We start from the raw sequence: 24,650 nt of genomic DNA on the forward strand, positions 1-24,650 counted from the left end.
AAGAGGACGTGGGCTAGCGCACGCGTACTCACAGTAACAACAACAACAACAACGGCAGCAAAAATGGTCCCAATCGTCGTCTTGCCCCGAACGCTGTCGGTGGTGAGGCTACCGGCGGTGAGCACGGTGCTGGGTTTGAGGCGACGCAGTATTTCGTCGAGTGACAAATATCCATTATACTACGCCGCAGAATCACCCTGCCGTTAACGTTGCTACTGACGGCAGCCCCATCGTAAGAGGGCACTGGTTATATGTAGCTACCTCTACAACGGCGCACAAAACCAGGGGGCAGGGGACAGAAAGAGAAGCAGAATCCCGTAGCCAGACCGTTAAACTCATGACGACACATGCTCGTTCTCTTTCAGATGTCGTCAGCGGAATCTGTCAACTGTATCGGGACAGACGGAGTCAAGAACTACCAAGTGTAAATTTCAAATCTGTCACGTGCTTTGGTTTTCTGTCATTATTTTGAAAATTAGGAATGAACAGAAAAGCAGGTCTATCCATTCTAGGACAGTATAAAAAAATTAAAGGACGTCCTTTCTTTATTAATAATGGCTAATGTGTTTCTGTACAACTGTAATGATCGTGGGGCACCACGATTGTTTACAAGGTAGAAATCATTCTTTATTTCAATATATTTATTGCAGCGCAAGGACCTTGCTAAAAACAAAACTAAATTCTGTAAGCGAAAAAGCGGCAGAAGAAAGGGAACAAATGAAAGCCTAATTAAAGTTGACAAAAAGATAGATTCCCCTATATATATATATATATATATATATTGTATATTGTAAAGACATAATTATTACTACACAATATGTATAAAATTTCGCAGCAACACGTGACGCCCCTTTGTTTCGGCACGGTGCCGATTGCATTCCTATCTATGCGCCTACTATATGACAACTAAAATCTTAATCCCCTCTATTTTTCTTCCCAAGCGCGCCTCAAAGCGTGGTTCCTACTTGCTATTGTTTGTCCATTTTTCTTATTACAGTCGACAGTTTAGGACGCTTTGCTTCTAAACGTTGTTGGTTGTTTGCGAATGGACACGCGGAAAAACTCACACATCGGTCCTATTCTTACCGTTCAGTAGCAATTACCTGTGAACACTAGAAGCAACGCGTAGTGCGGGCGTTCAGATAGATTGACGGGCGAAATTCGAAATTTCTACGGTAATGATTAGCGCCAACATACACACATGTGCCAATTCGCGCCATCACAGCCGCCCACCCGTCAAGCAGAGGCTTACCGCCGCCATCAGCAGCAGCAGGACGAACGTGAGCACGTGTTCAGAAAGGCGGCACGCATGCGCAGTTCTTTTTTTATACTGACACAAGTCCTATTGCGATCCGACTGTCGTTGTTTTTGTTGAAAACAGGCAAAGTCTGCAGTGACCACATGGCTGGCTGACTGACTAACGATTGGCCGTGTCGGGTGTCTGCCCCATCACATACAAACGGCGTCGCGCGCTACGGCGAACAGAGTAAAAGGACCGTCGGTGAATAAGCAGGCAGTGATTAGTGAGATTTTTGGGTGTAAGCTGTTTAACGGCGGTGACGTGCCGCCGAGTTTGTAGCCGTAACCGATCGCTAACGAAACTATAGGAATTAGCAAAATGGTGCTTGTGTGTATATCGAACGTAGAGTTCACCACGAACAACATCATTACTACCGAACACAGAAGCCCATAGGCCTACTCGTGTTAACAAAAGATATGGTCGTAGCTGCCAGCGTGTTTGTTTAGAGGCAGCACCGCGGAGCGACATCGATATGTTTGTTAAGGAAGCGAACAGTCTCTCCCGTACGGTTTGTTCACGGACGCCATTAAGGCTGCAAGTGATACGGTGACGCTTTATGCCTGCTGCGCACTCAGCCATGGCTGTCAAGGTAGCTTGCTCATTCGCTTATTATTCGTTGTCTGACGTCGAGGGCCATGGCCTTGTTCTCTCTCCGCTTGCGGTTGCATCGAGATATACGAGGCAAAAGAAATCTGCCAAAAGGGGGGAAAATGAGCTCTCGCAAACATTATCCAATGCTACAGAGAGACCCTGACGGAAAGCTTCCCTCAACTAATCGTATGCTTGTAACTAACGATTCAACGAGCCCACAACATTCGCAATGGAGCGTGAAACCTCGTATATGCGTTGTGTGCTTACTCCTCGCTCGCGCGCTTCTCACTGAGGCCGGAGACGCCAATTACGAATGCAGTCAAGGAACGGCAATATAAAGACAAATAGAGAACCAACGGCTGGTATCATTGAGCCGAGAGTGAACTCCGAAGGTTTCAAGGACAACGAATCGGCCAAATGCGCCATGTGGGGCGGTGGCATTCGTTAGATACGTGAAAAATCGAACCAAGAATAGGTACTTCGATAAGATGAGATGCTACGGCGAAAGAAATCATCTTAAGCAAAACAGCAATAGTCTGTAGCTGCAGTCGCAGAACCAGAGAACAAGCTTATAATCAAGGGCTAAGCACGGTTAGAGATAGGCGGTTAATTTCAATTTATCAATAATAGAAACAATGGTGTTTCACCTCCCCTGCCAGACGGCGGCATGCACGCCTGAACTCCCATCGGAGTTCTTTCCGCCGAAATCGTCTGCAATACAACAAAAACAAATACGCCAATAGTCGCTGAATTAACTATGGGAAAGCGCTAGTAGTCAGCCCCAATTTGATCCCAACAACATTGATTGCTACCTGTATAAACAATGATCACAGATGTTCACGTATCGAGAAACGTTTCGGATAAACGTCCCATTTAATTATATGTCGCATGTTTCGCAAGGTCGTGTTGCAGTATAAAAATATAGTCGACCACGGACTCTGTAGAGCATTTCTCTTGTTAGTCTGGCCTCCGTTTTTCATATTACACTATATAAATAGTAAATGTAGCTTTATATAGAGTATGGCTGTAAGTGGATGCAACATAAAAGTCGTGCTGACACGTTCCTACATTTTACCCGAAACCAACCCCTCATCCATTTGGTACCATCAACCTAAAGTTTAAGGATTCCGATCGACAATCAAAGGTGAATCCTTTACACAACGAAAAAGAATATAGCAAATATATTTGGCACGTCTTGTCGCAGGCGTCCGCATGTTCACACCCTGCCTTCCTTTCTCGACTTATAGCTCACCTATATGTCGCTCATTGCAAGCAACCACAAAAAAAAAAGCAAGAGTCTCACCGACATTCACAACTAACGAACGTTCCTACCCAAAAAAGATATATTCATGTTATAATTACAATGTTTTAGAAACCTGACTAGCTGATGAAACATTTTACCTCTTTGTCGAACAAGCACGTGGCTTATTCGTGGTACATGTGACCATAATCGAGACATGAGGTAAAATTACTTTTTTTTTTTTTTTTTTCCATTAACTTGTGAACCGCGTCATTTCACACCGTTTTCCCCTCTCTGGCTCTGCTTTTTTCTTTTTGTTAATTGCAACAGTGCCTGGTTCATGTTGTGGATCGTCTTTTCATCGGTAGGCCCATCGTGCCCCTAGAAGGCCGTCGAGCAACAACATCAGTCAGCTCGTAGCTCTAGCAAACAACAAGGGAAGCGAGCATATCGCCGTTCGTTGGTCGCCGTATACCGTACACGAACAACGCGCACTCTCCGTGTACACTTTCCAATCTTTACTGTAGACTGTGTAGCACACGTTTACTGTCCAGACATAAACAACGTGACTGAAACGCAGCGTCGACGATAATGGCAATCTATTGTTTAATAAGTTGTGTGGAGCAAGCAGGTAGCTGTGGTGCGGTCAGTTGTTCTGCTTAATCGAAAGCGTTTCTATATTTGTGTGCGACTTCCTTTCGCTCGTGCTAGTTCTGTTTGGACCTATTTTTATGCCTAGGTATATTTTTTTCTTTCTCGCACTTCGTGTGGCATCGTAGAGGTGCTTTTCTCTGCTGAGTCGGCTGTGATCGGCGCCGCCCACGTGGGGTCTACGAGACGCAGTTGAAACAGCGGTTTAATTACGATGACTCAAATAGGCGATCAACTATAATAGCACTAATAATAATAACCATAACTCAGTTATTTAATCCAGTTTAACTTTAGGTGGGGTGCAGGATGCTATTGACAGACACAGTAGGAACACACAGAGAACTTGGACGTCGGCTTTGGCCACCAGAGCTATTTACCCTTTGATGCAACTAAATAATGATAGTGTCGACCAGTGGCATTTCTATTGGACCTAGTAGCCACCTCTATGGCTAGGAGCTAGTCAAAATGCAACAACAGCATAGTTGTCTTCGAGTTGATCGTCCTTCTTTTTACGCACACTCCTTCGGTGGAAAAAAGCTATCCTTAGGTTAACATCTAGCCTCAGCCACCATTTCTGTCCTATCAGATTTTTTCGCTTCTTTTATTTTTTCCCTCTCAAGTTTTATAGCTCAAAGCACAATTGCGTCATTGTTAATAATAGCAATATTACTATCTAGCGTACGGATGACAGCGGTACGGACAGCTGTCTGGTAGCAACGACGACGACGACACGAACTTACACTAGTTCCATCGATGAGAAAACCTATTTGTAACGTCCACTTTCCTGTTTTCTATCTATTTCATTAAGTTTTAAAATGAATGTAGATTCTAACGAGCTGCTATACCTTTCCTAGGTAACTGTACAATGAAGTACAATTATTTTACGTGCAGAAGTTGAAACTGATAAATTCTGCAACTATACAAGCCTAAAACGCATCAACTGGAGCAGTAGATATATGGGGACAGGCTTATTATTTATATACTATATATAAATATGAAAGTGAAAGAAACAGCGCAATTTTTTGAACAGTTTGATCTTCAGTGATGTGGGCATAGCATCTGTAGTAACACTCAGAGTGGTGCATAGGGAAAAAAAAAACTCGAATGAGAAGGAGATTACTCGGACGGACCAAGTTTCTGTCACGGGTAAGCCAGGTATGACGATGGGTGGTGAACATCGGCCTACATAAAGCACTGCTATACCCTTATGAGAACTAGTTCTATAGATAATGGCTCTTAGAAGTATTTGGCCACTATATTAGTTTAAACAAGATCGTCTCAATGATAGAGCAAAAAGTAACCGACTAAAAAAACCTGTTCTTTGGTAAGCGACCATCACCAATGGTAAAGCCATAAAGTATTCAATATAAAACCTTATCCATTTAGTCGAGTGACGGCATTCATTATAATATATACTCATATATATATATATATATACACAAGCATATAAAGCCAATTGTATTGCGCACCTGTATTGTCATTCGCTTGCTTGTTTGTTTGTCTCTAAAATCTGTATGTAATATCGTGCAGGGAAGAAAGATACAGCTTCCTCATATCTGACAAAATTCAATTTTACAGGTTTATAGGTATCAGTGTATACATATCCTATCATCCGATTAAGCGAAATTAGCCCAAATTTCTTCTTCTTCTTCTTGGCAACATATCTGCCAACACACATGATTTTGGGGCTACTGCACGTGGGCCAGAAACGGAAACCCAGTACTGAATGACACAGTGCGTGCATCATCATTCCTGTAAACCGTCAGACTTATTCTGATGGCACGCTACGACTTATTGACAAGCGCCTAGGCGAAAAGAAAGTAGCTCTTAGACAGTGTTATGACTGTCTCTTGTTGGCAATTACTTGCTGCTATGGGCCAGTCCTTATTATTACCGCGCTAGAGTTCTAATGATTTTATTCATTAAAATTATCAGGCAACATGTACAGGTAAAGGACCATACATGTGTATATATATGTATATAAGCAATATATATATAAGCAGCGACTTCTGAGACACGAGCAGTATCACTGAAGTTGGCCTTGGCTATGATCATATGCGGAAAAATAAGATACTAAAACCTTAATAAATCATTTAAGAACACTGCATTTAAAAAAAAAAAAGTATAATTATTTATCTACCCCTTTACTACGTGTGTTGTGCACTATCCACTGAATTGGTTTCTATCTTAGGTGTCCGTTTCGTATAAATAGCTGGTGTCTCATTCGACGATAAACCTGCTACATGGCCGTGTCACATCTACCGTGATAGCGGTGATAAATATGACGGCTCCTTGCAGCGGGGACCTTTTCTTGGCACTCTCATTGGCAGACTTAGATCCTATCTAGGACGCATTGGCCTGACTGCCTTACAAGTTCCCTTACAAGTGTTACGGTTCACGTTATATTAGTATGCATTGATATAATTAGTGATGATCCAGTATTTGCCCATGGATGAGTCGTCACGAAACACTGTCGTAGTAGTGTGATATTGTGGCGAAGTTGTTGTTTGGTAAAGTACAGCGGATGGTGCCAGCGGTCACGGTAGTCTGCGATATCACTGTATAATATTGACACAGGTGGGACGCCTTCTGCGATGGATGCCTGCACCGACTGGATCCCTAGCCCTTGGCCAGCTCTCTTGTGGCGTCCTCATCTTGATGAGTCATGGATAAGTACGCGACATGGAACCTCCAGCCCGTTTCGGCCGGCATGACGTGATCGCTACGATGCACCGCCACCAATGGCAGCGATGTTCGAGCCACCATCGTCCGAAAGAGCGGCCTTACTCCAGCTGCAATGAACAACAGATCTTTAAAATGAATACTACTGTGCTAGGATAGATGCCGCTGTGTGCTTCGGCCGGCGTCTTCTTTGCATGACAATGTGCAAGTGAGTGTTTATGCGTGTTCAACACACAGGATCCGTAATTGAATTAGTGGAACATGAAGCAGCTAATACTGATGTCAGCAAAGGGAGCGACGATGAAAACAACCGAAATGTAACCGCTGAATAGGGAAAAGGCAGTTAGAATGGAAAAGAGAAACAAGCGCTGGCCACTTTCGGTGGAGGTAACTAGCTACTCGGCTGGAACAGGCGACTCAATAAAACTCAGGTTGTCGCCTTGCTGGGCCGACAGAAAGTAGATACGAAGCTGAGATTAGCTTACGGTAGGTCAAGGCGCCGAGGCTGAGAGTAAAGTGCCTAAGTCGATCTGGACCAGTAAGGAGGGAGTCAGCAGATTGCTCCAAATATCTTCAAGCTTTACTTTCGCGCAGTTCACGACCCTTCAACTACGAGGACCCGCGGCTGGTTTATTTGCGTTAGCGCCATAAAGAATTTGTACGTGCAACGAAGAAAACGCACACAACCACGGTTTCTCCAGAAGTGCAAAATCAGCAACAGAAAAACAGGAAATAAATAATAGAGTTGATCGAGGAGATGACCAGACAATAACAACAGTTATATGTATGTATATATATATATTTATATATAATGAATAGTCTCAATGATGCAAAGCCAAGCGAACGATCATATATTTATTTGACTGGACCTTTCTGCATCTATTTAGGCTGCTCCATTTTAGCTAGTTCCTTACTTCTCTTACTCGAGACGAAAAAGGACCAAGCGCAGTTGCGGGAGGGGAAGAAAATAACAGAAAAGAGATATATGTTTCAATCGGCTCCCGCGATCAACTGTTGCTGTTGAGCCAATTTTGACTTAGTAGTTAGATGAACCGGTCACGTCAGCAGAACGTGTCTCATGTCATTGATATCACGATCACAAGCTTAAACTATAGAGTTGGATAGGGAGAATTCAAGTAGAAGACGGAGACTCTCGTAAACAAGCGAATCATACAGCCGCGGCTCTTTATCGTCGGCCGGGATTGATGCGCAATCAGTGTCTACTGCTTATCATCTTCAAGTGCTGTTTGATTTGGACAGGCGATAAATGGTAAAGTCGTCGGAGAGAAAGGCATAGAATAGGTAGTGATATGGATTGTCGACATCGATCCAAGTTGGATACTGTTAACCTAAACAAAAGTTTGTTGAATCATGTCAGTATATCTTAAAAGTATATGTCAAAAAAAAAAAGATCATATTGTCTCAGCAAAAATCTACGAGCTTACATTCCGTTTCGGGCATGTTTCTAGAATGAGTGCAAAGTGGAGAACGAGTTCCTATGCTTTCTCGGTCTTAGCGATATAACATGTATTTCTAATGCTCGTCGGCCTACAAGAGTCTAGAAGGTCGTTCGACTAGCACGATGATGGGTCGGAACGCAAGTGCCTCTGCGTGCATTGCTCCAGCCGACGCAAAATAATGTGCCGAAGGGCAGTTGGGCCGATTTGAAGAATGCGTCATGTGTCCTGTCACTCACTGAGTTAGCATGCGGACTGATATCAGCTAGCAGCGAACCCATAAAACCAATAAGCCACAAAGGCAATGATCATAACGCATATCTTTGAACGCCTGCATTAGTAACAGAAGTTTCTCTGGTCCTGTACTCCATATTCTAGTTAAGCTATTGTCCCATTAGTTTCACGTTTGCCTCTATTCACATGCATACATCAAAGTTAATACTAACAGATCCGGCTACCACTGCTGCTCGATGCGACAGCGAGATATGTAGGCCCATCGTACTATATCAATCCGGCGACGGTAGCGCTCCAGCGTCTGTCGAAGGTCTCACGAGGCAGTCGCTGCTGCCGGTGATCGACACCGACCACGGCGACGGCGATCGAGCCAAGCGAAGAGAGGTTCTTTTAAATGTAACGGCGGCAGCCGGCGGCACAGTAGTCGTAAGCTAAGGTTGTCGCCGACCGTTCTCTCGACGTGGCCTCGAGCCTCTGCAATACGCTGCCGTTATGCGGCCGGTTGTCAGACGGCAGCTCGAGTTGAACTATGTATAAGGTGGCGAGCTCACAGGTCATGCAGCGGTGCTAGAGGGATGGAGGCCCGATCGGTCGACCAGTAGAAACAGTAAACTATAACACCAGTGGCAGTAGTCGCCACTAGTCAATTCCAACTCTGCCGATAGCGATTGTCAGACAAGCGGCAGTGATGTCGAGTCGACCATTGTGTCTTATAGGCGTGCGGCATGTGTTTTCGTTGCTGGCAGGCGGTAAAACCAGCGAAATCGGCTACAGCATGATCTCGTGCGGCGGTAGCAGCCACAATAGGACAGCGCCAGAAAACGGAACGATCCTGAAGCAATGATCCTAGGCTAAACTAGGTTATATCGAATTGCCCGTCTTCATTCTTTATTTGGTCGAGCAGAGGCGAGCACAATATACAGAACTCTTTTTTTTTTTAGTCTCAACGAAAGAAAAGAACAGAAGGAATAGATATTGAATTAGATTTTATGAAAAGTCCTTTGAGCCTCAAGACCATGTTATGTTAGCGGTTCATGTTTTACGTATATATACAAGTTAAACAAGTAAGGGGAGTTTGCTTCTCATTTAAGAGGCCAATTCACTTACAATGTAACTGGTAAGATACATAACAGTTGTACCTGAATATTGATCCCAAATGCCTAATGCAGCACGTACGTCACGATACGAATGTACGTCAAGTTAAAGCAAACGGATCCTTTGACCTCATGTCTACTCCAGTGCGTAGATGTATCCATGAGCCTAGTTTTCCAAATGTAGAACAGAGTTTCATTCCGGCTAATACGCCTTCTAGAGTCATACGCCCCATTACACATACCGAATCATTATCTTCGTTGATACTGTGCTTCGAAGTTACTTTCGTTACAGGATTGTTCGTTAGCATCGAGTACGTGATTGATATACACAGATAAATCCTAGTAGTAGAGGTTACTACAATAGTAAGTTGAAAAATAAGTGGAACGCCAAGAGGTTCAGTGGAGTCCGGCGTCGCCGTTGCTCCATCGTTCCAATATGTCGCTCTGATTAGAGAAGAGAAATCGAAATCGTGACATGTTTTGTTTCGACGTACGGCCGCGCCATTTCGCCAAAAATCTGTACTCATTGTTAGAACGAGGCCGATTGTCCTGTTTACGATCCTGAGGATGCTCGTAGAGTAAACGCATGCACACATAATAGCCGTACTGATGATATACGATAATCGAGACCGTAGAAGATTTGCATTGGGACAATTCAAACTGATGCGCCTTGTAATACTCTTAGTCGCTGTCGTTTGTTCGTGCAGGCTCACGTGTGAGAAGGATGGTTTCTATAGGGCTCTTAAACAGGCTGGATGACGTAAACAAGAATGGATTAAAAAAAAGAATTGTAGTTACTCCTCTGTTATTCTATTTGGCGTAGATCGATAGCCTATTCTAAGATGGCCAGACAGATATTCTTGAAAAACACGGTATTATTTACTTTTTTTTTTTTTTTTTTTTTTTTTTTCGCGACAAACAGCTTTAAGCTATCGGTGACAAGTGGCGCTTTCCAGGATAATCTGCCAAGTCCGTCCACCGTCTGCAAACGAAACGAAGAGTCTTTGTCTGATCAACTTTACCTTTTAAAGTAAATGATCTCAGCTGGAGCCATTGTGAAACCGTACAATAGCTGTTGCCGGGTTCTAAGCACCCTAGAACTCCAGGTTGGAAGACTGGGTCTGATTCCAAGCAACGGCCCGTTGATCAAGCAGGCCCAGCGAACCGCCGATTGCTATCTTTAATCGATGTGTTTTTCTGCTGTGTGGGGTAAATATTAGCTGTTTTCTTAATGGGCGCCGTCAACAGAAGTGATAGACGAAGTGGCCTCGTCATGTTAAGACCTGTGGGGAAGATTCTCTCAATTGAACTCTTCCGAAGTGAATAAAGTGGTCGAGCTGCTTTGATTTGTCACAGCAATGAAACGTCACCAACTTCCTCTGTATCAAGAACGCACCGTCATGGTACAACAACAGTCACACATACAACATCAACTTGTTTTGAATCACAATCTGATAACTGATGAAAAAATTGGATCGTAACCAGATAGGTAGTTCTTGTTAAATCTATTTATTTATGCTTTTTCTAGGAACGCAAGCCTTCTAACTTTACTATGAGATATTTTTATGCATAAGTTTATTCTACGCTTATCTAATATTTAGTAGCAAACAGTCGTCCAAATAGAATCTCTTACTAACACTAAAAATATTTGGCAGTTTCTCGCCAGCACATGTGCGCAGCGACAGATCGTTCATTCAAACTCTCGAAGAAGTGCCTCAAACGATTAGGGAAGAACTATGCTTAGGGAATTCCGCGTAGAGGACGACAGCTGCTGTTTTTGGCAGTCTGATCAGGCGAGTATCGAGTGAAGTGTCACCTGCCGGCAGAGCGGTGCTTGAGACAGATGAGGTGCGAGCTAACTCACAAAGACAACAATAATGTTGGTAAGAAAAGCCGGGCAACATTTCCCTAATCGTTGCGGAAGCTCCCAAAAGATTTGCCTTTAGTAGTATGAATCATTCATAACCAAACTCCAAACAAAGATCTCGGCGTCTGCTTTCTACTAAATAGCGAGAAAAATTAAAATAGTTAACCAAGTGTTCTAGAAAGAATTTAGTTTAATTTAGAATTCACTGAAAGTTTTCGATTCCGTTCTTGATGGCCTCTCAGTTCTTGATGGCTTGATGACCGGAGGCTTATGGCCACCCTTTCGAGCTTTTTACATCCACTGCCTTCGTTCTACTCAGAAACTACCGTCTGACGTTCGCATACAAATCTATACATGTATTTATAGCCGTATATCTACACTCACAGGGAATAATACGCGGTCATTTTGTCTGTAAGAAGCTTTCTAAGCTTACACAAATTTGTGCTCTGGCGATCTTTGAACTCATCAGGCAGACACTGAAGTGTAAGTCTATTTTGCGCTTCATGTGTACACTCGATTTGTTTTCTCTCGTTTTCTACTGGCGTCTGTCGGCCTCTGTTGTGTTTTTGCGTCCTCGAACATCTTCATACGCTGGCCAACACAGGCACGGTCTACGCTCCAACTGCGATTGTATACTTAGCGATGATATGCGTAACGGCATGTCTGACTCGGCAGTTGTCGCGGTGGAGCCCCAAGTAATTTTGACAGTTGTTCGCCGTCTGGTGGCTGACTGGCTGGCATGGCGCTATGTGTTGTGCTTTTACTTGACGGGTTCTGCCCTGTGCTTTGTCCTATGCCAGAAGTACTAGACACCCGCCAGTACCCAGAGCCTGCTGGCTCTCCACCTGGCCAAGCATGCGAAGCTCGTAGACGGCTCAATGGGCTGATTTCAGCTGCGGTTGTCACTTTTCGTTGCTCTTATGTATTCGTTTCGATGTTGAGTCACAGACACTACAGAGTATCGCAATACCAGCCGGACCGTGTCGGCTTCACTACTATTACCACTACCCATAGCCACCGCTGCCTCTTTACCGACTGTTTTTTTCATCTTCTTTATCATCGTCAACTGGACAAAAGCCCTCTCTCTCCCTCTGATTCCGCTACCTGCTGAGCACCTACTCGTTCCTGAGACTAACTGTTGCTGGCGCTGTTGTGTTGCTCGAGAAAAAGGCGAAAGGCTCGGAAAACACGGCGTTCGCTAGATAGCGAAGCACGTCGTCGAACACGAGCGCTGGCTTCATGAAAGTGAGCAAGAGCGAACGGGGTCGGACCGATATAGGTATTCTATACTCCCTTCGGCGACCGTCCGTAGGCTACACCGTTTACCCGATAACAACGTGCCATCGACCAGAAGCGGCAAAGGAAACGATCTACAAGGTTGGCCTGTTGTCTTTGCTGGCCTGTGGTCGTAGTCGTTGTTGTTGTTGAGCAGCTAAATCTATCCGGCTTTGCTTTTGTTAGCTATTAAAGGCCTGCAACAAGCCGACGGAAAACAGGCACCTCATAGCGACGTACAGTGTCTATGATAGTACTGACTGTCGTAACTTTTGTAACCCTACATCTTTCTAGCTCTTTTCTCTTTTTTAGCTTCGGTCGACGATCTGCGCAACGGAGGTAGCGTCCAAGATCACTGCCTGTCGCCGTCGATTTCCTTGTCAGTTCCGTCAGTATCCGTCAAGGAGAATTGCTGCTGCTGCTGCTGCTGCGTCCTTTTTGTCTCCTCGGCAACGTTTATCTTTCGTGTCTCGTCGCTATTGCCCCCATTGTAACTTCACTCCTCGTGTACGATGTCGGTTTCCAATCTACCCGGACGGTCAGAACAATTTACTGTCGCTTTTGGTAGCGCGCCTAGCATGTCTCTCTCCTTCGCTACAGACGTTTTGTCAACCTGTGACCCTGACCGGAACGTACGGCATGTCTGTTTATAAAATATCCATAAAAAAAAAAGACGTAACAAATACGAGCGGAAGTTCAGAGAGAAGCTCTAAAAACTTCATGAAATGGAGAACTAATTGTGATGAAAAAGTAATCGAGACACACACCGAGGTCGGCTAGAATTTAATTGTTCGAACTGGATAGCTATGATATGATATTACGATTGGAGGTGCCGATACTTGTACATGAAAACGTGTACTTAGTGAAGACATTCAACGACCGATGGACAAAGCGGTCGTTACTTTCTGACAATTTAAATGAATTTTACTGGATATCGAATGGAGCGTCAAGCAAAGGCAATACACCCGGACCAGTCGGAGAAACATGGACGGCTACGATCTACCACAATAGCTATCTCCAGCTGAGCAGGGCATAACACCTTAACGAACTGATGGCGGTAAATACTCTATCTAACAAGTGTAACAGGTCAAGAAGCCTAATAACCTGAAAAACAGGATCTGGGTCGAACCAAAACAGGACACCTTTTGACTTCGTAGACTTTAGCATCAGCCGCCTAATGTTTAACAAGATGGGCTCTTTTCTTACAACTATCGAGATTTCGATTCGGCTATTCGTATACGCACTCGGTGAGTGCTATTCACTCTTCGATGAAAAAGATTCGGAAAAGACTGTTAACGCTAACTGCCGTTTGCCCCAGTCCTCTCTAGTGCCAAGAAGAAAAGCTTGCGTTTATGTTAAACGTACTAAAATTGTCTGTATCAGCTGAACCTGGCCTAGGTTTATTCGTTAACAATACTTTCAGTGTCGCTTTGATACTCGAAGGAAAGCTGCGACGCTAGTGCTGAAAGCAAGACAGGTCGACACCGCTGCTCGGATAAGTTGGGAGCCTCCTGCGTGTCGAGATTGCTCTCACCGTTAGGCCAAACTCCTATTGCTGCACAGATGGTGCTTGTCTGTATATTGGTTTACCGGCGGGTCAATGTAAGTGACGCTTCTTCATTCACTGGGTGTCCAACCACCCCACTGGCCTAATACTATCGAATAGAAGAGAAAAGCTGATTAAGCGTCATCGCGTTACCGGGTATGTTATAATTTAGCTTAGTTTAAATTAAACCAGTGACAAATTCGACCCCATTAGGGTAGACCTACTAAAGGCCGATTCAATCGTGACAGACTGAATCTTATTTAAAAACTTATACTTGTCAAATAGGATTTCTCAAAAGCGAACACTTGGTGTATTTTTAGCCTTTTCAGTCGTTTTCTTCTTTTGTTAAGAGCGGCAAATAGGTGGCTCGATCTGGTTAGATCGACTTATACAGTAGACTTTACTATCTCGTTCTAGTTTTGTTAAACCTTGCAATATAATTTGTAAATTTATAGTTCTTTTCTATTATACTCGAGTATTTATTTTTAAGAAAATTTTTAAACTCTGTATTAGCGCCACCCAACCAGGTCGCTTCTGCCAGCTAGCAGCACTACATAAGCTAGCGTTTTTCGTGAGCTTAGGTTTGCATTAACCATGTGCGCCAGCCTACCGACACAAATGGCAGCCTATCAGGTAAGGTTATTCTGTCTTCTGTTCATCTCTCCATACGGTGGTTTCTACAAAAAACTTCCTCTTTGCTGTAATGGTGAGAGACGACCAGGAAGGCTCCACCACTTCTGAATCGTGATTTAGGCTATCGTCGTGCTTCTGAAACACTTGCTGCAGCTTCTTAAATATCCCGATCAGCCCGTCGAGGTAGGGCGTATTGTAAATAGTCGTCGACCAACCTCGGTTCTGTTGGACCTTCTAACATTTGCGGATCTGAGTCGAGCACACCGACCGCCGAAGTTGATCAAATCCCTCAAGAATCAGCCGCTCAACTCAATCCTCTATCCCGTGCTTGTTCTGCAATAGTAGCATGAAGTATCTGGCTGTGCCTATCGGGAAGGCCGTTTCATTCGTCCATCCGTCCGGTTCCATCCTTCGGCTACACTCATTCTTGAATATTGACTGGCCGCCTGATCGATTCTTGTTATGCGTGCGTTTGTGTGTGGAACTAGCCAGAAGCTCTGAACAAGTAGAACGCCAGAAACAGTCAGCGACAGGCTACGTTCTTCGCAGATTTAAGCCTGTAAACTGGCTGTCAGATACGGCACGGTGACGAAGTGCTGGAGTGCCGATATGTTGGTCGTCCTTCCCGAAGCAGGCGACGAAGTGAATAGTCCGGATGACTAGGCCGCAAAAAAGAGGGAGAAGTAATAACAAACAGACCGTGTAGATAGGCAGGCAGGTCTGTCTGATCAGATACTACACCCCGCTGGTTGTTCAGTCCACCGGACAACCGCTAGAAGCCAAACGGCCGACCGATGCCGTCCTCGCTGTTGCAACTGCTGTTACTATTTCGGCGTTCATTGATTCTTTCGTTAACTCAGTTAGACTATACGAGTGCCACAGTCGTCTTAGGCCCAGGTCTATCCAAACGCCGCTGCGAGTGTAGGTTTCTTGCGGAAATGAGTGGTCCTGCCACCGCTGCTCCTGCTGCTATGGCCGTCGTCATCGTCGCCTACAGCACTCAAAGCCATTGACGTAGCCAATGGTTCTTCTGTTAAGACAGCGACGTATAGTCAGTGAGGGCTTCTGCAGTAGTGGTTGTCGCATGCGTCTGGGCGGCTGTGTGTTTATGAGGTTCACTATGTATCTGTCTGTGTGTGTGTGTGTGTATGAATGTGCGTTGTGCATGGATGAGTGTGATAGTATATATGCTTGCCCTACGGCTTCCTCTCTTTTCTTGCCTGCCCGCGCACGCTCTCATCGATCGGCTATTTAAAGCGTCATAATGAACAGAGGAGCAGCTGCAGCAGCAGCGCGAGGCCTCCTGCTGCTTGCCAGCTTGTCTATGATGTCGCATGAAGAGAAAAGACAAACAAGACACCAACCAGGACAAAGTCAGCAACCAGTAACCGTAGCCAAGTACTCCATAAGTAGGGTCTTCAACGGCCCCGGCCACTGAGTAGTTCGGCTGTCGTCTCCTTTCGAGAGGAACAAGCAGTGAGCGAATCGAGCGGACCTGAGGAAATACACTCTGCCTTGAACTGCACAAAGCTATACAGCTGTAGAAGCTGGTTGTCGCTAGAAAGAGCCAAAACAGCGCTGCCTCCCACCTTCCTTTCGTCGAGTGGGACAGGATTAGCCCGTCTTCTCTTTCTCCTTGTTCTACTTTATCCTCTATCTAGGATCAGAAAATGGTGTACGTCATCGCGTGCGGCTGCTATTTCTATTTAAGACCCTTCTAACATTGCATAGTGTAGTGCTTGATCATTTTCTTCTTTTTGTCATTGTGGAAGAGTTTGTTCAGACTATGCTCTTGTAACGTTTTTCGCTCCCGTTCGCTCTGTCGTTTGGTTTTACTTTTTCTGTTGCTGCTAGCATTGCTTATGGGCCGTAGCATCGTGTTATTTGTGGTCCTTGTTCGGAGATTTCCTAGACCCTGTCAAGAAAACCATGACCAGCAGGCACTGAGACCTGCCTCCTTACGCTAAGGTCCATGTACACAGTAGTCGCAGAAGCTGGCAGATAGAGCGTTAGCAGCGCCCAGCCGGGTGCAGTAACAGTTAAGACAGAGGGACTGATTCTATAGGGTTGTGCGCGACTGACCTTCTCTCAGTAGCGACAGTGGCAAGCCACCGGCCGTAAGTCGCAACTACTGCTTCCTCGTGCCAGCGGTTCTACCTTGGCTGCTGCCGCAGTCATCACTCCGAAAATTGCATTACGACGTGGCCTGTTTGCCAATCTGATCTCCGGGGTTCAGTCAGGTTTTATCTAGCGAGGCCTACGAGGAAAAGAAGTCACGGCGAACACTCACTGTCGGACAAAGGGCTCGGCACTGGACCCGCATCGAGCGGGCAACCGGAACCGGCCGCCAGCTGCTAAATGTCAAACACGCCTGTTTTACCTTTGCGAATGAACATCCTAGCAGGCAAAGTACCGTTCTCGACTGGTAGAAGTTTCCAGCGGAAGGACTGCCGGTAACGACCATTTGTTCATATAGAGCACAAACTGTTGCTGCCATTCTCTGATGCTTTTCATACCAATGAGCTGCTTCTGTAAAAAACTGCTATCAATAAAAAGTCAAATATGTTATCTTCTACAAAAAGAAAAACACAAAACGCATAGAAACTATATCGTTTATCGTTGTTTGGTTCTTGGTAACACTTGAAAATAACCGTTGCTTACATACGGGTAATGCAAAAACTGGTCTACCAAGCTCTAGAAATGTTTGACAAAAGCATTTGCCTACCTACCTACCATGTTATTTTGTAGTGCCGATTTCGTGCTTTACACGTGTGTCGTCCGTGACGCGCACAGTTGGCTTGTACCATTCCGTGCTCGTTTTGTCTAGAAATTCCATCGAAACTAATCTACATCAATTTCGGTATATAAAACTTGATTCAACGTGAATCTCCATCGAATGATGCGACAAGTTACGCGTCACTACACGTTTATCGAAGTATATATACCCAGCGTGTATATATATATACATGTATACACGCTGGGTGAAGCCCGAGACACAATTGAATGTTTCAATCTGTTTCTATAACGACTATGGATTAGCATTTTCTTGTACAAAAGTAATAACAGCGGCAATCACAATCAGCAGTCTCTAGGTGTAATTTACCTACACGTATTTTACCGTAATTACACGTATTTTTGTAGGATGCCAGGTTTCGGATGTTCAATTGTGAGGTTTCACAATTATCACAGCACAAGTTTCTCAACTATAGGCAAGATTTTTCGCCCATATATTACTCAACGCACAAATTACTCAAGCTAGACTGAGGGAAAATAGAGACCTCAAAGACAATGCTTATTACTTTTACATCTGGCGGAACGCATTATCACCCTTCTAGATCGATTATACATGATATAGATAATATATACATCGTACATATGAAACCCACAGTTGCAGTACTTCATTGATGACATAAGGCTACCATTTGTTCATCACGTATATATGTTCACAGATAATCCTGTTCGCCCCCTTCGCGTATGAAATCTTTTTTCAAGGGTTTCCAGTATCAATTAATTAAGATTTGTCAATAGGAACATGTCCCATTTCGATGTTATTTCTATGAAAAATAGTTGCATACTAAACAGGACTTTACTTTGCAAGATGTCCCGATTTTTAGGCGTCTCGGAAAATCCGATACGTGCATGGGGGGGCATACGCGCACCGCAACTGACCAAGAGAGAAAGAGAGGAGTTGATTACGATCGACAAGTAGACCAATGGCAAAGACTTGGCTGATCCGCTTGCATTTTTAACAGCATAATTAATACTAGAATGGCTATTCTGCAGTCTGACAAGGGTTGCCATCTGCCAGTTTTGCCAGTCTGCTATTGCCTTGTAGAGCCGTTGTGGTTAGAACTCAATGGCGCAGTTCGCTACCAATAGATGCCAGCTTTTTTCCCGCTAGCATTCCGCTCGCGCCATTTGATAGCGTCATTCGATCGATCGATCGGCTTCAAAACGCTATTGCGATTCCCTTTTTGCTGTATGCGACGTAGAGCTTCGAACGTCAGTGACAGCCCGTTCGCGTGTAACGGCTGTGACCTTTCTTCCCCGAATACTATTTGGTTTAGTGCAGTGTATATGATAGCGAATTTGGGCAAGCAGTCATTCGGGCGATGGGGCGATTTTTTTCGTACTTCAATAAACAGCTAGATCTCGATTATGATGATGACAATAGTGCTAAGAGAAGATCGCGCAAACACATTATAGAGCAAGTGAGTGTTCCAGCTCGTCCGGTTGTCGTAGCCCCTATTTCGGCTGGCCCTGCAGAAGGACTGCAGCTGTCACGGTTAAACGGTATGCTCAAAGCGAGCGATTAGTCGATCAACGGCATTGGATCAACCCACCGAAGCGTGTTTCTGCTTATTTTAAAGTCACTGTTTTCAGGCCATCTAAGAGAAGGAGGTTTATTGTTAGTAGTTTTGTCCTTGTCGGGCAACGGCCACCGGTTTGTTTGGCTGTTTGAAGTTCTTGTTTCTCAATGTTGTGCTGTTCACGCGGCATCGCCATCGGTCAGTAAACGCAGCAGCAGCAACAACAGTAGCAGCTATACGTACTAGTTAAAGCAAAAAGAACTTGAAAAAACAGCAGGCCAGTTTGTGACTTTGGTCCATGAAAGGCTCCTCCTTGGGCATGCTTTGCCTGGTCGGTATAGATTTTTAGCGGGGGAGGAAGAAGGGTCGGTGAAGGGCGAGGGACCGTGAGCACCGTCTTCCAGCCGCGACCGCCATCACGGTCGCCATCGTCGTCGCCACGCTGGAGACCAGTCTTCGGCTATCCTTGCCTTCCGCCCCGGTTAGTGCTACTGATCAACGCTGCCAGCCAGCCAGCCAGCCAGCGTGTAAGCCGCCAAACAGAAACTTCTGATTCCGCTGTTGCCGTCTGACCCTGGCTTCCTGTCACGGCCAGGGCTCTGTGTGCGTGGTAGACCAAGAGCACAACCCTCAACGCCACTAAGCCCAACGTTATATCACAGCCAAGCACGCTGCCATCGACGATGATGGAATAAAGGAGAGAATTTTCGGTTTCATTGACAGTAATAATTGTGCATTGTTGAGGCATACAAGGATGGATATAGTTGTCTGGCTGACAGTTTGCTGTGGTCGTCGACATTGCAGTGCTGCTGCTGCTGCTGCTGCCAATGCTGCCTCGACCGTCAGCGCTACCCGAGTAGCCATTCTTAGTGGTAACAGAAATCGTTCGCATTGATAGCTGCTAAATAACTAGCGCGAGCTGTCAGAGTAGCAATACTGAATGGAAGAATAGCGTCAGTGTTACCTGTAAATCCGTTCACCTTGATTAAGTAATAAAAGTAAGGTTGTTTTTTTTCTCTGGGGGTGATTTGTGGCCCTGCGATGACTGCCAACATCAAGGAACTACCACATACAACACGCAGACCTGTAAACACAGTCGTGTCTGCGTATGTCAAGCGGTACCAAAGATTTCATAGTTGTTGCGAAATGATCCTGTGGAACGTCGACAGACATCTGTTCGTTCTTGTTAGACGATCTGACAGTTGCCTAACATCTTGCCACAAGGCTCTTTTTTGCTCTGGCCAAGACCTGCCGTATATGGTCTACGGTAGAAGAGACCCTCGTCGAGCAATTTTTATTGTGCCAGCCAGTTTTCCTGCTGTCGACTACGTCGAGTCAGCCACACGTACGGGCCGCCGTACACGCAACCGATACACGAAGCTGACTACCATGGAAGACAAGATTTGACAGTTTCGGCATCTAATATTAGAAGTATTGTCATCGGTAAGCCTGATTTAGACAGTAAAAAAATACGACAGTATAATTGAGGTAGCCATACATTTACTGCATCTAATTAACGTGGAAATTAAGGCCTATATGAAAGAAGCGTCAAATGTTTGATTGAAGATTGCTACTGGTTGACTGATAACTATCGGTTCGAGGTTATCTAGTAACAGTTAGAAGCCCCGTTGGCATTGCTGATGCCTCCGTTGTGGATAGGATTTTCGTCGTCGCAGCAATCGTAGTGGTTGTTACTGCTGTTCTTGTTGTGGCCGTCCGTCGTTGTTATCGCTTTAGTCAACCAGACGGCGACTCTCACTCGCCGTTCGGCACAACCTAGTAAACTAATTCGGTGCGCCGTAACGGCCTGACGTGAGATTATCGTAGCAAGTCAGTCCGCATCTCTGCTATTCTTTCTTTCCGACGAACCGTAGATAATCATAGACCCATCAAACAGGTTCGGGGGAGGAAAAAGGAATTTAAAAGGAGGCGGGCATGTCTCTAACTATCATGGCTTATTCACGTTCGCTGTACAACTGTATACACTGTTGTATACGTTAAACTGAACGCGGATTGCGATAAAGATGCAATCGCCCGGCTATCACCCTCATGAGCGTGTACGATGCGGCCGTGCTCGGCTGTCCGTGTACGGGTCTAGGCGTCCGTGGGTCCGTACGTTGCAGACTGACCACGTAGGCTCGCTTGAGCCGTCGATACGCACTGCAGTGATGTTCATAAATAGACATCGACGTTTCGCATTACCTTCATCGATCATCAAGCAGGCGGCAGCCCTTGTTACTGTTGTCTGAGTCCAACAAATTTGTACACTAGCGCCCTTCTCGCCGTTCTGTTGTGACTTTCGTAGAGCAGCTAAGTCTGTGGCCACCGGGATGGCTAAGCCGAAATAGTGGCAGTTTTATTAAATTATCACCTTCATAGTTACCAACAGCATCCCGTGCCATACATAATACTCGCAGCAGCAACTACATTAACATATGTGACAGTAGATATAACCGCCGAGACGATCACCACAGCAAACATCCCTGTTGCCACCCTTGTTGTCGACCTCGATGCTTGTGTTGAGCTGCCCATAGCTGTCCACCCACCTACTCGTTGCGACGATACTTGCTTCCGGCCACTTTCTGCGTGATCGACGACCGTTCTAGGAGCCACTTTCGCCGTCGGTCCAAATCGGCACAAACTGGGGTGCATGCTTCATAGGCTAGCACTCTAGCTGACAGCATTCTAGCAATCTGCCAACTTCGATGACGACGACGACGGTTGCTATTGCTACCAGAGTAACTGGCGCTCGAGGACGTGTGCGCCTTCTGGTAGTTAGAAAGAAGGCGCTTCACACATCGTCTACTATGTCAAATAATGACGAAATTATAACTGGACTATCTGCTCATTATGTGTGGGAGGGAAGGACCATGAATTATAAAAGTCGCCTGCGGTAAGCTTAAAAACCAAGAAAGAACAAACAAAGACAGCCGACATCGGCTTCTGGTTGGAAACAAACTAACTAAATATCTACGTTCATTCAGAACAGATGACTTATGTTGGATGGCACCTCACGCCGTGACAATCTTCTCGGCCTCGAGCGTGATCCAGTATCGAGCTCTATGCGTCCCGCAGGACTAAGCCTCCAGTTCTGCCACCGAGGGTTGCGTGTAGCGGAAGCAATAACAATAGTACTAAGAACTGATGCTGTTTTAGATATCTTAGTTTGCTTCCATAGATACACTTGAGAACGATACGCACATTCAGATGGATGCCAAATTGTTCTTGTTCCGCGTGGTTCATTTTAATACAGTGGCCTAAGACATATTTTGAAACCAAGTATTGGCTTTGTTCCGCTTTATCCAATAGTTCTCTTGCGACAGTGTCGTTCGAGCGATTGTGGTGACATACGACGAATTAAATCAAACGATATATTTTTGGCTAGGGAACTGGTCTAAAATCACGAGCCTTAGGCTCTATCCCCGCATGAAGTTTACTTAGTTTTCAAATCGCATAAGTCACTAATATTAGCATGCCTCGAAGTTACTAAAACGTTTGTATATAGCGTGAATGCATTTGGGTTTGAATTAAAGTATATGAATACGAGTATCTGTAAAGTGTACTTGGTTTTAAGTTTGCGTACAAAAACTTAAATCCCACTTACACAAACAGGGTCAGCTATCAAGGTAAATGCAATGGGCGATATATCCTTCGTAGAGAAATAGGTAAACAAATGTAAATATATTAATAGACATGATTTTCACGGTTGTGTCCGAGTGGCAATAGTCATATTTGAAAACTTCCGTTATTTTCTTTTTTACTCGATCCCCTGAAAGATTGAAACCTTAGGCCATGCTGCTGATCTGCCTGCGCGAGCCGGCCTATCCAATCCTGGGCTCGATAGCACCGTCGTCGGCGTCGACAGCTTCGGACAACACTGGTCGACTGTAGGCGCCAAACCTCAATGAACGACACCATCATACAACGCCGTCGGCCCTCTATCGCCGTTCGTTTTACTTTGAAAGCAACACAAATGCCGGTACACAACTGATATGGCCAGCGGCGAACTGTGCAAGATGTTTCCAGCCCATGCTTACTAACTGTAAATAACTTTAGCCACTTTTTGGTGCAAATAAATGAATAAAAACCAGCTTTTTGTTGTCAGTTAGTGTAGGGTGTACGATGCGCTGTGGCCGATGGCTTATTTTTGAAGAAAACTAATCTTCAAGTGCAAGTCTTGCTATACATCGTAGGCAGGTTTTCTGGGAAAGAATTGAAATAATACAGTTTCGTAACAAGCCACAAGTCGATTTAATTTATGAGAGGCAAACGGAATCCTAACTACCAGGGTTAAGAGGTTTTTAAGTGAGCGAATACACCAAGCCGACTGTGAACACGTAGATCGCTGGTCGGAGCGCATCCTAGTAAAAGATTTTTGTCTAACAATAGCCCCAACTTCGAAACAAATTGCGCTCCTGCCCCCTTCCCCCGCTAGGACCTGCGTCGCCTCGAGCTCTCCTGTCAGTCAACCCCAATCGTCGTGTCGTTTAATTACGTTACGATACCAGCCGATCGTGACTCGGCGGTGTCTGATGACATTTCTCGGAAGAGAATGCGAGAATCGATCGCGCCGAGCTTCTTGAACGCAGAGAGTAAGAAAGGCTAACAAGCGTCTAGTCTAGATAGAACGACAGCAGCAGGGACGAGCAACTAACGAAAAGATGAGTCAACGCAGAGGAAAAAAACGGTAAGTTCGATATAATACAATAAAATCTTTCAGTATCTGCTCGAAACATCCGGATCGAGAAAGACTTCAACGGAAATTATCAGTTATTTGAAATATATTCTTTCTGTATATGTATATGATAATGAGAGGATAATTTTGCCGTGGCTTTGATTCACCGTAACAAACACGTTTTCATTTCGTTCAGAAAGACCGGTTACAGATTTTCAAGTATTGAATGAGTTTAGCCCTAACTTATTACGGTAGCGATAGTGTAACAAATGCAGAATGTTAAGGAAGGTTCGTCAACCTCAAATCGAAACCTAGACTTACGTAACGCCATGGTGGTGTTGCAAGGGCAACGCACACTTAAGCAAGTTTCATCTATACCGATGCTGAAGAACGCAGGCGGCAAATCACGTTACCGTTGTAGTGACTATGTGTATTACTATGGCTGCTGTGTCTGTAGCTGGTATTTACACCGTCAGTAAGGGCATCCATCAAATCGCAAGTCGTATATAGAAGTAAATGGAAATACACCGGCATTCTGGTGAACCACCATCTGCTCTTGATGCCTGGCACAAGCAGCTGATACAAACGGAAAGGTTCAGACCGGGACCAGGGCGACCTGGACTAAGCGGAGCCGAGATTAACCCCGGCTTCATGCTGGTGCCATTCGGTGCCGTAACCAAAAATCAGGCAATATTGCCTATAGCGAGAGATTGTTGTACAAATATATGTTGCTTAAATGCAGTTCAATTTCGAAGGCAACAAGCTGGCCACCTTCTACAGCAGTGGCAGTGATAACAGCTGTCGGACGCTGGCCCCGGCGCGCGACCCGAATATATAAAGAGCATAAAAACGACATCGGAGTCAACGACGACGACGACGACGACGACGACGACGGATCCCTAGTCTATAGCGACCTTCTATATCATGGCGATTAAAAGAGGAAACTGACGAAACGATGAAGCAGAATCTGTATCGAACGACAGCTGTCTGACATCGCCCTTGAATTCGTAGTGCAGTTAGCCTGAGCTGAGAGCGACTGATCGGAATGCTGAGATCCGGTAAACGCATATGTGACTACTATACAGAGATGAAAAA

General features: G+C 45.1%; 1 long non-coding RNA gene across 2 annotated transcripts; it reads left to right on the plus strand.

Annotated features, from left to right (window-relative positions):
• The first annotated feature begins 1,049 nt into the window (after positions 1-1,049).
• On the plus strand, positions 1,050-22,970 carry LOC147756177 (uncharacterized). 2 transcript variants are annotated; one of them, XR_015325654.1, is made up of 4 exons: positions 1,050-3,035; positions 3,462-7,248; positions 12,704-14,093; positions 22,657-22,970. It is a non-coding gene; the product is annotated as an uncharacterized LOC147756177 (long non-coding RNA). The 2 variants fall into 2 exon arrangements; XR_015325653.1 differs by lacking the exon at positions 12,704-14,093 and having other exon boundaries at positions 1,082-3,035.
• Positions 22,971-24,650: the final 1,680 nt, after the last annotated feature.

This window comes from Varroa destructor, unplaced genomic scaffold (assembly GCF_002443255.2).
Source record: "Varroa destructor unplaced genomic scaffold, Vdes_3.0 BEIS01000004.1, whole genome shotgun sequence".
NCBI classification, from domain to species: domain Eukaryota; kingdom Metazoa; phylum Arthropoda; class Arachnida; order Mesostigmata; family Varroidae; genus Varroa; species Varroa destructor.